This window comes from Ostrea edulis, chromosome 7 (genome assembly GCF_947568905.1).
Source record: "Ostrea edulis chromosome 7, xbOstEdul1.1, whole genome shotgun sequence".
NCBI classification, from domain to species: Eukaryota; Metazoa; Mollusca; class Bivalvia; order Ostreida; family Ostreidae; genus Ostrea; species Ostrea edulis.
In genome coordinates this window covers 39,198,625-39,212,665 of record NC_079170.1, presented here as the reverse complement: position 1 = coordinate 39,212,665, position 14,041 = coordinate 39,198,625, and the positions used below count along the sequence as shown (strand labels likewise).

The 14,041-nt window shown below is 35.1% G+C and overlaps 1 protein-coding gene across 27 annotated transcripts in view; it reads left to right on the top strand.

Moving 5' to 3' along the window:
* Positions 1-3,659: 3,659 nt before the first annotated feature.
* Positions 3,660-14,041, top strand: part of LOC130048110 (plasma membrane calcium-transporting ATPase 2-like) — an 87,637-nt gene continuing 77,255 nt past the window's right edge. For 11 of the 27 annotated variants that reach the window (XM_056144360.1, XM_056144357.1, XM_056144353.1 and 8 more), the window contains exons 1-2: positions 3,724-3,817; positions 8,178-8,213. The gene's annotated coding sequence lies outside the window, so the exon portion shown is untranslated. Of the gene's footprint in view, positions 3,863-8,177; positions 9,430-14,041 lie in introns of all 27 variants that reach the window. The other 16 variants (XM_056144333.1, XM_056144325.1, XM_056144319.1 and 13 more) reach the window with 9 other exon arrangements.

The window sequence follows — 14,041 nt, the reverse complement described above, 5'->3', positions numbered from 1 at the left end:
GTTATTGATATTTAAACAGGTAGATCATATATATATATATATATATATATATATATATATATATATAAAGCACAAACAAACAATTATAAGGGAAATTGTTGTGGCCGAGTGGACTTGCGCACTGGTTTGACAATCTTGCTAGGCGGTGGGTGCCGTACGTCGCTGGTTCGACCCCGGGCTGAGGCGAAAATTTTCAGTACCTAGTTGTGATTATTTAGTGCTTTATATATATATGATGACGGTGATATATATATAGATATGATCTACCTGTTTAAATATCAATAACTGTATGTCACTCTAGTACTTTATACGATATTTTATCTGCCTTTCATGTTTCGCGTCTTCCAAAATGTATGGAAATCGACAAACCTGAGAACGTATATATCCATGAATGGCTATAAAATACCATTTAAGGTACCCATTTTCAAACTAGAATTACTCAAAAAGTGCTCGGTGGATTTCAGTGGATTTTGGAATATATATTGTCTAGGGTCTACCTGTTGATGCTCTGTAATCAGAATTTCTGTTGCAATTAGTTCAAGGTTGACCCCCAATATCCACTATTTTGACTGGACTATAGGTTTACTAGACAATTCTAGTAATTCTGTATGATAAATACGGCCTAGGTTTATCTCGACAGTCCTAGTAATTATCAGTGATTATGTATGATAAAAAAGGTCTAGGTTTATCTCGACAGTCCTGGTAATATTATGTATGATGAACACGGTCTAGGTTTATCTCGACAGACATAGTAATTCTGTATAAGTATATAATAAACACGCCCCCCCCCCTCTCTCTCTGACAACGTTCGAACCATTGATTTGAACATATTTTATTTCATAAATATACAACTCGATTGATTATAAGTTCTAGATAGCAACTACCAATAAAGATTATCGTACCACATATATATATATATATATATATATATATATATATATATAGGTTCATGTGAGTACATAATCAGGCATTTATGCAAAACATATTTAAAATATGACATGGCATATATATATATATATATATATATATATATATATATAGGTCTGATTAAAATATGTTAGAGTTCTTAATAAACTTCTGTTCTGCTTTGCTTTGAAAACATAAAAAATTACACCATTTGAAAATATTCATTTCCCCATACTAAAAGGTGGGTATCGACGACAGCAATATCATTTAGCTGAAGGAGTTCATTAAAAAAAAAAACAATGTCTGGCCTCTAAGTGTACCTTTTGCATGCATAGAATTTGGAGAGGCAATAATATTTTTACGATGAAGATCATTATTCAAAATGCAAAAATGTCGTTGGTATGAATAATATTAAGATATCTCTGACCATATGAATGATATAAAGTTGGTTTGGGTACATGCTTTTTGATTTATCAATTGAAGTTATCTCCCTTATTTCTGAGTTCAGCAAGTTCCATTTTCCAACTGTTTCGGGAATAAATTTACTTTTTATTTACTTCAAGTCTGCATCTAGGAAGTGTATAATCGCTAGAATTACGGGTATTATATGATAATAAATTTCTGCGAATATTTCGGCAGATTTCTTTCAAATACTGGGGAACTAAATTGTGGGGGTACCTGTAAAGTGCGAAACGAAGTCTACTGAAACGAAACGAAATCTACCAAAATGAAAGAGATTGTATAACCGAACTCTTTTAATCATAATAATCAAAAATGGTATCTTAGGCCCTTATGAAAGTTACCACATATAAATAAAATTCGCCTCCCCTTTGATGTAGGCTTTCGGCTAATGGTTGGAAGGGGGGTGCCTAAGCACAACGTACATATCCGAAGTTGATTAGATACCCCGTGCAATTAGTTTCGGATCCCTAAATTTCAGAACAGAGGTCTGAGGAAACACACTAAACGAGGGGTGGGGTCGCCAGCGTTGGATCCACCTTCGGGCATAGATACATTAATTGTTTGAAGAAGCTGGTGTCTGAGAAAGAACTAGCTCGTTTATCTCTAACTGCTGAGGAGCGAGTACTTTCAATAATAGAAAAAATTAAATAGTATACCATATTATATGAATGCAATTCGGTGAGATATACATACAGTTATTATTAAAAATTGATATGTAGTGAGTCTAAAGATAACTCTATAGGCTACATTTGGGGTGTTGCTAAGACGGGGAATTGAAAACGGGACAGAAAACGGAATTTTTTTTTATGCAATAATATCAGGAGGAGGTCAGCATTTTGTAAAAATCAAAAGGCTTATGAACAAGGGAAGCATAAATGACAAAGAGAACGGGAGGACATACTCAGAATCCACCGTTTGATATACTACATACACATACACAATATCCACATGTATACATAGATTTGTCTTTAGAGCAAAAATATTGAAACATATATCTATGCCCAAAGGCGGATTCAACGCTGGTGACCCCACCCCTCTATTAGTGTGTTTCCCCAAACCTCTGAGTCTGTAACCCTTCCTTCTAAAATTTAGGGATCCGAAACTAATTGCACAGGGTATTTAATCAACTTTGGATATGTACTTTGTGCTTACTCACCCTCCTTCCAACTTTTAAAACTTTGTATCAGTCAAGCCGAAAGCTTACGTCTAAGGGGAGGAGCACTTTATTTATATGTGGTAACTTTCACAGGAGTCTAAGTTACCATTTTTAATTATTATAATGAAAAAAGTTCGGTTATACAATCTGTTTCGTTTCACTTCGGTAGGTTTCGTTTCGTTTAGGTGGGTTTCGTTTCAACTCCGTAGATTTCGTTTAGTTTCGATTTCGTTTCGCACTTTACAGGTACCCTAAAATTGTTATGAATTTTAAACATATGCCTATTTGTTAATTAAGATGTTTATCTTCTATCAGAAAGGGGTTCCCACCCAGTTTCAAAATAAAGTGAATGTTAGGCCTAGGCCTATAATAAAACAAAAATTGGAAGACCTGTTCTTAGGATATTGCTCAATTTACAACAAGCATTTCGCTGTTTCAAGTGGTTTATGTATCGATATTATCTGAACTTATCACATAGGTATTATTTGTCATAACCTGGTTCTTCATCAATTTAAGGTACAAATATTTCTTATTTATAAATCATTGAATATCTCTCTTCTGAGAGACAGAGATGGGAGAAAGAGAGAGACAGACAGATGGGAGAGAGAGAGAGAGAGAGAGAGAGAGAGAGAGAGAGAGAGAGAGAGAGAGAGAGAGAGAGAGAGAGAAATTGAGATTTCCTTCCCTGAATATTGCCCTCAAGGCTAGTTCAAAATTTTATAGAAAACATTTCTCAATTCATTCATTTGCGTTTGTTACAAGTTTCATATTTATTATATATATAGGCCTAGATAATTAATTAAAAACATTTTCAGAAATTTTAAAAATAGCCTTGACATATATGGTCTTCTAAATCAAGAGCCGCGATGTCGTCACATGGCGCGGAATAGCAGTCGGCCCCCTTCAGCGTGACGAATACTAATTAACCAATCATATTATGTGTTACAAACGAAATTAAGCGATGCGACAAAATGTATTTAGATTTTAGAAACTGCAAATATATCTTCTTGTTTATCTATCGTATCTGCGTATGAAAAATGCACAGGATTGACAGTTTGCATTTTCGGATACGAGTATTAAAGTCTCGGTTTACATTTACCATCTGCCGTTTGGCAAACACAGACTGGGCCGATATGTCGAAAGTGACAGCTTGTTACACTTTGAAAGTGGCGGGAAAGAATTGACGTCAAAGTATCTACGGAGATTACGACCATATGAATTCAACCAATGGAATCTCATTTTACAAAGACATTTATTGTTAGAAGAGGATACACCGTATCATTTCGTTTCAGTGTAAGTGGTGTGACCTGTTAAATTGGATAATTGCAATATTTTATGGTATGTTATCGTAACTTAAAATGTACATAAGTTTAACGGTGTATGCATATTCTCTCTGACAATTTGCGTATGGACGAAATAGGCCGGGATTTCGTTCAAAATGGCGATGGCCGACAGATCAGTAATATGGGATTTGCAAATGATCTATGCATATTTAGGCCCAGTAAACTAGGAATTGGGCATTTAGATATTTCTTTTTTCTCTCCTATAATGAAAGGTCAGAGTGTATTCATGAATATTTTAGACATTAAGTAGATCAACAGCAGGGTGGCTTTCGGGATTAGTATGCAAATTGTTTTTATTTTAGTCGTTGCCGGTTTTTTTTTCTTTCTACCTCATTTCCGGATGTCAAACATGGTAAACAACATTCTAAAAACCCCAGTCTCCTTTTTCTTAGTTTTCAGAATTTAAATGATGAAGTTGATTTTGTCATGGGACAACGAAAATGCCATTTTTACCCGTGATCTTCATTCTTACTAGCTTTCACATTTCACAATATGAGGTCCAGCTGGGAGGTGGAGAGGGGGTCCACTACTTGGAAATATTTTATTGTAGAGTGGCAGATGTCCTACTAACATGTTTGAATGATGCAAAGTTTATGATTCTGTTGAATTAAGGTTGTTGATAGAAATATAAGTGTAATTATATTCCAATTGCAATTTTTCTTATTGCAAAACAGTATATCATGAGTAATTTCAAAATACTCTAAACATTATACCTCATATAAATTACACCATCTAAATAATTCTCTGTTGTATTTACAGGTTATAGACTTTGTATGGGAAAATATGATGAAGCGAGGTCCGTCCGCGACAAAAAACGAGGTTGTCATATTTTCCCATACAAAGTCTATAACCTTTTTATTATATACTTTCAATTTCATTTAGAAACGAACAATAATTTATTTTTTACAATTTCTTTATTGGTTTAACTGAGTAAAAGATGAAAAACACGAAAAATTTGAAAATTAACGACATAGTAATTTTCTTGTGTATTGATTGTGACGTAATGTTTGCGGGCCTGAATGTTTCCGGGCATATATCGTGTGATATATGCCCGCAAACTTTTAAAGAAAAAAGAAGAGATGAAATTGAAAGTATATAATAATAATAATTTATTTCATTACTTCTTACTAAAGTAATAATTGTTATCATGGTTATGAAGTTTCAATTTTAGTGAAACCCCAGTCCCAGATTATCGAGGGAAAACTCTTCGACAGAATTCTGTCAAAATGGCAGATGAATTGAATCTGAGCGATAATGTACATAATTGAGGCTGTTTTATGGCATCATTTTAAATTGGGTTTTAACGATCCACATACTCATTGAGGTCAGTTTTAATTATTCGACCTTTATCATGTGTAGTATAAATATATGGGACCTATGGTATTAAACTATGGTATTAAGGGGACTGAAGCACAGTATTCTAACAAGGGGAATTAACCATACACCTGTTTCATTCCACTTTTTCCTTTTCTTTAATCCCTTCCTTCCCCTTTCCTCTCCATTTCTTTCCCCACTATTCCTCTTGCTTGCATGTGTGCATAAGTGGATGCTAATTTTCCTCTTTGAAAACTTGAAAATTTTTCTTAATAATAAATGTTGTCACCAAAAAAAACATTTTTTTCTAATTTATAAATCTAGTCAACTCCGTTAAGAAAAAATTCAGTCTAAAGTTAATTTGTCATGTATACTAATTATCTGGTCAGCCATCTTAAACAATAGTACAACGACAATGTCTATTACTGATGTCACTGCTGTGCACTGGAGTGTGAATTAAATGTGTGGGAAAACGACTGTGTAAGATTTTAGGTGTGCACTGGTAGTCGGGAGCTGAACTTTTAAAATCTGGAGTTCATTGCATGGCATCTTCGCTAGCCAAGTGTTTTTGGTCCACTCCGCTCCCCATTTATGGTGAAGATGATTGCATGGTTAAGATTTTTTGCACTGCTCATGATCAGACATCGACAATAGAATAATTAGTTTTCGTTAAATTAAATTAGATGACTGCTCAATGCTGTATTAATTGAATGATGTCTTAGATGAAAAATGGAATCCCAGTCCCTTCATGTGTGTGACTTTATCTAGGTTGTAAGAAATATTTTATTCATGCAAAAAACATGACATGTTCTAGGTAAAAAATGGACTCTTCATCCAGTTTTTAATTGAAAAATTAACAACACTCAAGATACATATATAGTAACATCAAGTGCTGTTATTTATATATATATATATGAATTGGGGTTTAACAATATTTAATGAGGAGGATTAATTTAATTCAAGTTAAGGTAAACTGACTTGGGTTTTAAAACCAAAAAAAATGTAGCACACCTTGACATTGCAAAACTTTAATACCAGATACCTTGTACCAATAATAATTTACCTGACTGGAAATTAACATTTTTAAACATTTAGTTGTATGAAGTTCCCTCTATATCATGCAACATGTATATACATGTACATTACAATATTGTCTTGACCTTCAGTGTTGTGGCTAGGTGTGAGCTAGGTAAAAAAAAAAAAAAGGGGGGGGGGGAATGTTAGATGGATGGTCAGTGTTGTGGCTAGGTGTGGGCTAGTTGAAAGGGGGGGGGGGGGGGGGGGTAGTCAGTGTTGTGGCTAGGTGAAGGGGGGTATAGGTGGATAGTCAGTGTTGTGCCTAGGTGAAAGGGGGGGGGGGTAGTCAGTATTGTGGCTAGGTGAAGGGGGGATAGGTGGATAGTCAGTGTTGTGGCTAGGTGAAAGAGGGGGGGGGGGGTAGTTGGATATAGTCAGTGTTCTGGCTAGGTGAAAGGGGGGGGGGGGGGGGTAGGTAGAGGGAGAAGGGAAAATATTGGGGTGGTTACAGGTAGGAGATACTGTGGACCCTCCTGTCCTATCCACCGCACCCCACCCCACCCACTGTACCATTAAATCTGTATCAAATTGATGAAAAATACTCTCTCCCTCTCTCTCTAAAGAAAGAGAGAAGAGAGACAGACACACCCACCCACAGAGTCCAGTACAGCTGTACCAGATTTACGGAAAGTGGATGAAATACTGCATGTTTTTATTAGGTTGTATATGATATGTAGTTACATTACACAGGCCTTAGTCTAGATCTAATATCCAAACTCAGATAAAAAGTCACAGATCTTCAACATGTACAATTTGTCTTAAACAATACTGATATTCAGATATAACATGCTGCAACAACTACAATCTTACATTACATAATAATACAACCAAACTGTAAAGAAACACCTCACTTAACATGTCCAAGTTTATTATGCTGTGTCTGTCATGTTCATTATTTATGAGCTAACCACAGATGTCCTTTTTTACACTTATTTTTTTTCTCTCTCTCTCTGTTTAATGAAGTAATGTATGTCTCAGTATGGCTGTAGGGGTGCAGACGACACTGATGTGGTAGGATATGCATGTACTTCAGTGTCTGACATATATGACACATGAATCAGGTTCAGTAGGATATAGTAAATCACTGCAGTATGATTGAAAGAAATCAAAGAATAATGCAAAGACCTACAATATCTAAGGCAAGATATTTTTGTGTACATGTATGGTGTAAGAAATCAGTCATCTGGAAAAGGATCAATGTATAAAGTCAAAAGAAATGAAATTAAAATGTAAGAGGAGAAAAAGGTGTGTGCATGAAGAGTGTTGTTTTAGGAGACGACTTGGCATTCTACAAACTTGACTAAATTTAATTTCTGTCTGTCCACATGCATGTATGTGCATTGTATCAGTTGTGACTGACCCTTGTCAATTACTGTACATGTAGGATTTAATGTACGGAAAGGGGAGGCTCTCTGTGCACCACACTGTTTATCAAAACTATTAATGATACCCTGTTAATGTGACGTGTGTAATATATATAGTGCAAAAAGTTGTACATGAATGCTTGTTTTTATGTTATAGCATGTATAATATGTCTAGGACAGGGAAATACAATAGTCATATATACCTTAAGTGAAATGTGCATCTTTTTTATATATATATTAAGTTAAGAAGATCTTAGAAAAGTTTGAAACTTTTCGGTTTTTCTTTTTTATTTGGTGTACATCAGTTTGTTTGATGCGTTTCCATCTTGGGGTGGGATCTGACTTCACATCTTTCTCACAAATGTTCACGTTTTTTGTTGAAAGTTGATGAAAATATTGATCTACATGTAGGTGAGTTGCAGGATGTGATCTGATCTAGTTCAACCTCAGTCACTGTCAGTCACAGTGAGGGTTCATGCACTCTGTTAAATTCATGAAAGATGTTATTTAAAGATTATTCAGATTATTTTCATAGAATTTTATTTTGTTTTCCAGGTTTTGAAATTCCATTCTGTACACAGTTTTTAACAGGTATGTACATGATATAGTAGATAAACTCTTTAAATTATCACAGCATACTTGAACGTCTGTGATATTCTTTTCAGAGATTTACAATGACAATTAATAGCAATCCTTCACATTACATAATTCATAAACCTTCTTTTATGCAAGGACAAGCCAGTCAGAATATATTTAAAGAACAACATATATACAAACATTTCAATGCCAGCATTGGTGCAGTTGATTGAATCTTAATTAGCACTGCAAAGAGTGTCCAATCATGGAATAAGGTTTAAAACATTAATGTACATCTCTCTCTCTCTCTCTCTCTCTCTCTCTCTCTCTCTCTCTCTCTATATATATATATATATAGCTCACTGTTCATTCAAAAATAGTAAACCATTTGGTTTAGAGTTGTTTTTAAAATCAGTCAGCCATGATCCTCCCTCACCGGCCCTTCAGCCAGTGTTATGTAGGTATATTTGCACAATGTGCTGAAATATTTAAACTCTAAAGGAGTGTCATTCAAAACGTAAATTGTAAAGTGTGTATCTTTAACATGTACGCCTGTGTTAAAGCTATTTATGTATATATATTTCATTTCAAAGTTTGCAAGAACAAAGGTTATATGAGAATACAATGGATGTAAATTTATTTGGAAAAAAGAATGAAGAGCTGGGTAGATTTGATATGTGGAGTGTGCACTAGAGGCATATTAACATTTGATGGATTTTGTAATGTGATGACAAATCTGTAACTAATCTAATCTATAGAAAGCATGTTTGAACTATAAATAGCCCATCCTTTATATCAACCTTAGTAAGAGATGAATGACTTCATTGAACATTTCAAATGCAGGAAATTAAATCGTTATCCATGTTCTATAGGGGTTATTGATTGCATGCTGATACTTTTCCTATACAGTACCAAGTATTTCTTATCACTTCTATTTGTAATAAACAATGACAGCAGCCATGTTAGTAAAATGCTCTCGGAAACCTACAGCTATTGTTTGCAGTTGCGTACAGTATGCTAAATATGGTACTATGACACACTTGGGCTGATTGGAAAAAAAAAGGGGTGATCAATACCCCAGAATATCACATGCTGTGTCAGTTGTAGAGGGACATTATCAGTTCAATATATATATGTTTAAGGGTGAAATTTTTGGATTGCAAAATTTGCATGACCACAATGGAAAGGAAGTTAGATAACAGTTAGTCAGAACTGATGTAATATATACAAGGTGGGTTTTTTTTTGTTCTGTTGAAGCAGTGCATATTGATGTAGTTCCAAGATAAAATGGAAATTTACATCATAGGTTAGCAGGAAGTGGTATTGTTAGGATTGGACATGTCTGATGAGACGTATAGTACATCATTTGGTATCACTGTATACTGGGGAATATTCTCGTTTCATTGTCGCCCATTGGCCTTTATTTTGTTGTGAATGGGCAAATTTTAAAACTGGGCAAACACTAATTGATTTGAAGTAGCTATTGATATAATGGGTTCGGTAAATTTTAGATCAAGAACACAATCATTAATTCAATGTATGTAGGCAAAAATAAGGCAAAATTTCCCAGAATGCAGAAAGCAAGGAATTCGTATTTAACGTGTAGAATTATTGAAGAAATAATAGAGAGCAAGACACACTGATTGATGATGGTTCTTTGAATTAAGTACAGTGTAGAAGTTGTGCAACAGTACAAAACATTAGAAAAGCCTTTTAGTGGGATCTAGCTGTCCTGCGAATATAGCGGACCACAGCAGTGGTTTTGTGTCCCCGCCGTTTGATGTGCTGAATTACAGCTTTCTGGTGTGTTTCATCAAACCGATTGATTTCTCATCAAAAGTTTTCATTATAACAGTGGAGTGTTCTCAGATGTTGATGTGTTCTGTTGCCATAGTAGATTGAAATGGGTATCTCTAATTTATCCTTATAAGGAAATAGCATGAGCGAGCCATCCAGGGACAGAATTTACCACACAGGCGATCTTTTTGGATGGTACCTGGGCTACCTGATACGGAAAATTTCTAAGAATTTTCACATAGATTTATAGATCAGTCAACTTATGAATTATGCATATGACATGCTTGGATGTTTTTCTATATATAGATTCTTTGAATAGTAAATTTTCCCAGCTGTCACACTGGAAGTGACACTGAAGACAGACCTTGTAAATTCTTCTAAGAATGTAGCTGACGCAGTTCAAGCTGTCGATAAAGTACAGATTTAGTATTTATCCCACGAGGCACTTCAACTGTTTGTATCATGGTCATGATGTATCCAAATAGCAAAGTTTAGCTGTTCATACACATCTATTGATTGTGGTATGTACAGCTGGAAGTTAAAGACTTTGTGGATTAGGGAATGAGTTGGATAGCAATTTTACTGGGTTGTTTTAAACTGCAAAACAGTTTATAGAAAACGTAATCTACACCAAGTTCTGTTATTAATTGCAATAACATTCTTTGCCATTGAGTTTATTCATTATTTTAATTTACCCTGTGAATATAAAATGTATACACTTTATTATATAGTTTCAGGATGAATTTTAAACAAAATGTCAAAACTTGTGTTAATGACTCCACAATGCTTTTCGTAGCAAGTTATGTTATTGAAAAATAAGGAATGTTGCTCAGCCAATCAAATTGCATTTTGTCCCCCCCCCCCCCCTCCCCAAAATAAATTTTTGAAAAACCACAATGCATACATGTGCACATGGTACATCAGGCTCCTAGGCCTGTTTTCACAAGCTTGCTTTGGATCTAAGTCTTTGACTTTTTCACTATACGTTCCTTTTATGAAAGTGAGATGAAGATTTAAAAGTGAGCTTGTCTGGTGATAGTGTCTGTACATCCACTGAATATAGGCACAACATCTTCCAAGAGTCACATTGTGTTTTCATCATGTTTTGTTGTTAAGTAACACACTGTCTCCAGTAAATGTTCTCAGATGAATGACCAGTTTTATGAATCATGAAACATCTTGTCTATGAGCTTTAAAAGTCAAAATCTGAATATATTGCAATGAAATAATTGAGAAGTCAATTTATGATTCTAAAATAGAATTGTTATTCAATATATATTGCTTCATCAAATATCTAGTGTCTGCAAATTAAGAGTTTGAGTTCAAAAGTAATGGACATCTTACAGGGGGTTGACATTTTGATTTGAATTAAGTTTGAATACCCCCAGGGCCAGATAACTTGTATTAAATTTTGACGGTGTTGCTGTTAAAGAGTAAACTTATACATCTACAAGTACTCAGTGTCACCTATATTATACATATGAAGATCAGGATTTTTTTTTTGGAGAGGGGGGGGGGGTCCTGCATCCTATATCATTTTTTTCCCAAAGGGATTCAACCTATACAAGGGACTATGACTCTGGTATTGTATGTACATATTCTAATGGGAAAGGTGTAAATTTCATAATACAATTAGACCAGACTGGGATTGAACCTGTAACCCATGAGTCTCCAGTACATATCACGGAGCTTGTGTAATCCTTGTTAATCATGTTGAATATATAAGAATCAAAGCACCTGGTAAACACACCATATTTCACAGCTTAAATGAAATTTTTGTCGGGTTCGGTTCATATCAACCAACCTTGATATAGATCATCCTACAGGCCTAGCAATAACAGCTGAAGAGACAAGTTTGTTGTTTTATTTTAGAATAACAAACTATATTAGGAGGCATACCTTCTTCCAATGGAATTAACATGCTTACTTGAAATAAAACAACTCTGTAATGTTATGAATATTTTGCACAATTAGAGAAATAAATTTATCCAAAGTCTCTATTTTATAGATGGGGGGTTGGGGGGGGTTACCAAGTTTTGCATCATTGGGCATATCAAGGAATTGAAACTGGACTGAGCAGTTGCTAATTTGTAAAAGTGGAAAAACCAGAAAAAGGGTGGGGTTTTTTTGTGCAGAAAATGATCTCCTCATGCAGTTAGATCAGCCTCCTCATTTATTGTATGACGTCAATTTATAAAGACCATGACATCACATTTATAATCTTGCCGTGATCGAATTGCATTTTCTTAAATACGTTGAGCCTTCTCATTTCCTATGTATCTATATCTGTATATATATTGTGAAGGGTCCATGCAAGACTAGGATGAAATTGAGTTTTATCCAAGGTTATAAAAGTCATAGTCTCAGATCAACAAATTTTGACTTTGTGAGATCAAAAAGAATGGTTGATGGGATTATGGGAGTTTGATGAATGTGTAGAAATTTTCTCTGTCCTATTCTGATGAGGTTGCTGCAGTGTTGGCCCTTTTTTTGGGCTGTGTTCACTTTGAGTGTTTACCTGTCCTGTGGCAGTCTGTATGCAGTATGTAAATTATGTATTCACCAGTGGGGGGTTGGGGGACTCTTGAGTTTCTCTGCAATAAAGTAGGTTATGGGGTCTGTGATGGTGAACTGTTGTTTCAGTACACTTATCAAACTAATTTGAATTATCCCCCTTTGCGTGGTCAGCCGAAGGTCAATCGGCAAATAGCCAAGTTTTTCTTCCTTATGGTTACCTTAGGTTTAACCAAATGTAAGAAACTACACTTGTGAATAATAACTAATTATTAACTTTTCATAGAAGTTTATGGGTTGCATATATGCCCCACCCTGGGGCATTGTAGTTGACTGCAGTTGATGGAAAATTAACAATGTCAAAGCTACAAAGGCCATTGTGGGGAAATGAAATATGATGGACAAGGGGCATAACTTATGGCAAATATTGATATGTGTTTCAATGAAAAAAAAACCCCAACATCATAAAGGTTATTGCCGAGACAGACTAATAGATAGGATGTACTATCAGATAATATAGGAAGTGGTACATCTCATTCAGCTGTATCTCCTACTGATATTTCACATTGATCAGAACATAGATTTGTGTACTAAGGTATAATCAGATGAATAGTGAGGTGAAGCCATGCTGGTGAGAATATGAGAACCTTCTGCCTAGGAGATAGATGAAATTTCATCTCTGTGTCGATGGAAAGTCACAATGTCAGGGATGTATTGCAGAATCATGGGCACAAGACAGAATGCCCTCTTATAGTATTTAATGTACAAGTTTGAAAGAAATGACAAGAAATAACCACTGTACAAATTTACCATCAGTACTTACCATTGGGTAAATGAAGCATGTGGATAATTGTACAAATTTACCATCAGTACTTACCATTAAATGAAGCATGTGGATAATTGTACAAATTTACCATCAGTACTTACCATTGGGTAAATGAAGCATGTGGATAATTGTACAAATTTACCATCAGCACTTACCATTGGGTAAATGAAGCATGTGGATAATTGATTTACATACATATATTAAAGAAATAAAGGGCCAACATTTTAGTTTCTAAGAAATTTCCTCAAGATGGAGGCTGATTAGTGTCCAGATGTTCACTACATGGGGTGGGTGGGGTTAATTGTTAATTTATGGCCAGATTGTTCACAGGGGGAGGGGCTGTTAATTTATGGCCAGATTGTTCTCTAGGGGGAGGGGCTGTTAATTTATGGCCATATTGTTCTCTAGGGGGAGGGGCTGTTAATTTATGGCCAGATTGTTCACAGGGGGGGGGGGGGGGGTCTGTTAATTCCTGTCAGGACTGTTCACTAATGGGGGGGGGGGGGTCTGTTAATTCCAATGTTTTCAAATGCATATTAAGTGATATAGATTTCAATATATACTTAATAGTAGGAAATCCTATGGTAAAATTTCTCCAACAGGCGGTTAATTTTGCCAGTTGCCGGCTCTTAATTACTGAAACTTACTGGAGGTCAAGAAAGTAAATAAATTCTTTTTTTTTCTTCTTTTATTAACTGCAGTTGTA